The sequence below is a fragment of the Myotis davidii genome, unplaced genomic scaffold (genome assembly GCF_000327345.1).
Source record: "Myotis davidii unplaced genomic scaffold, ASM32734v1 scaffold308, whole genome shotgun sequence".
In the NCBI taxonomy this organism is placed as follows: Eukaryota; Metazoa; Chordata; class Mammalia; order Chiroptera; family Vespertilionidae; genus Myotis; species Myotis davidii.
In genome coordinates this window covers 409,174-411,114 of record NW_006298552.1, presented here as the reverse complement: position 1 = coordinate 411,114, position 1,941 = coordinate 409,174, and positions in this window count along the sequence as shown.

The following is a 1,941-nucleotide window of genomic DNA, read 5'->3' as shown; positions in this document are numbered from 1 at the left end:
GTAAGGTGAAATGCTCCCCATCTGCTTCCTTGTCTCAAAAAGGTCAAGGGCAGCTAAGATTCCCTTCCGGCCATTGAAAATTAGGAATTAAAATCATGGTATCCTTAACAACATCTCGTGCCTAGACCAGGAAGCTCACATAAGAGCTCTATGGACTTTTGGATTATGAGCCCAACCAGGGAACATGAGTATTATATCTCATGTATGAGCTCTGTCCTTGGGCCCTTAACCTGTCACTTGACTCTACCATTTTAGGCATGGGTAGGCAAACTTTACCTGCAAAGGGGTAGATATTAAATATTTTAGGATTTCAAGATCCGTGCAGTCTGTTGCAACTATTCAACTCTGCCACTATTGCGCAAAGAATTCATAGACAATATGTAACAAAAGAACATGGCTGTGTTCAAATATAATTTTATTTACAAAAATGGATAATGGACAAGATTTACTCCACAAACCATAATCTGCCAAACCTAACCTAAACCATGATTATTTCCATCTACACTAATAAAAGAGAAACATGATAATTGGCATACGACCACTACCCTTTTCATTGGCTAATCAGGGCGATATGGAAATTACCTGCCAACTTATATGGCGGTTAACTGCCAACAAAGATGGCGGCTAATTTGCATATGTAGGCACAATGCAGGGAGGCGAAAGGGAAAGCAGGAAGAAGCCCCTTGCCCTGGGGGTCCCCTGCCCAGGCCTGACACCTCTGCCGGAGGCCTCAGGCCTGGTCAAGGGGCCGATCTGGTGATTGGTGATCAGAGGGTGATGAGGGTCAACTCCTCTGGCTGAGGCATCAGGCCTGGGTGGGAGGCAGAGCCGGGGATTGGGGGGATATGATGGTCCCCTTGCCCAGGCCTGAAGCCTGGGTCAGAGGCATCAGGGTTGGGCGGGGGGGGGAGCAGCGATCAGAGGGAGATGAGGGTCCCCTGCCCAGGCATGATTCCTGGGCCAGAGGCATCAGGCCTGGGCGAGGGTCAGAGCCAGTGATCAGGGGGAGATGGGGGTCCCCTGTCCAAGCCTGACACCTCTGGCAGTGGTGTCAGGGCTGGGCAAGGGGCCGATCAGAGGGTGATCAGGGTCGACGCCTTGACCGAGGCATCAGGCCTGGGCAAGGGCAGAGTCGGTGATGGGGGTGGAGAGGGCGGTTCCCTGCCCAGGCCTGAATCCTGGGCCAGAGGCATCAGGCCTGGGCCAGGGGCAGAGCCAGCAATCGGAGGGGTTTGGGGGTCCCCTGCCCAGGCCTGATGCCTGGGCCAGAGGCATCAGGCCTGGGTGGGGGCAGAACCAGTGATGGGGGGAAATGAGGGTCCCCTGCCCAGGTCTGACACCTCTGGCAGAGGTGTCAGGCCTGGGCAAGGGGCCGATCCTGCGATTGGAGGGTGATGGGGGTCAACGCCTGAGGGCTCCCAGTATGTGAGAGGGGGTAGGCTGGGCTGAGGGACACTCCCCCCGCACCACCACCCAGTGCTCAGATTTCGTGCACCGGGCCCCTAGTATCTTCATAATACCCATTCTTAATTTTAACAAGATTATTATCCTCAGGTTGAGATTTTCATGCCTCTGCATGTGGCTGGGGAGGTAAGGGGTAGTATGTGAGCATCTTAAGCCTCTAACAATAAGATATCTGTTGGTCAGGCCTCGCATAGGTGGTTTCCAGTAGTACTTGTTTGATGTTCTTCTAAACTTGCTCCAGCAATTCTTCACTATCCATAATAAAGTTTTACAACCTCATTCTCAAAGTGGAAGCATCATCATTTCCTCAGCTATTAAGGAACAAATCGTTACCTCGGGGCTTCTACCCTGCTCAGAAGCCAGGAACCCATCAAGTCTAAGTAAACTTGTTTCCTCACTTTTTGCTCCACCCATCTTCTCAGGATGGGCCTGATAAGTGCTCTAAAGCCCACCTGCATTTCTCTGATAATTGAATTC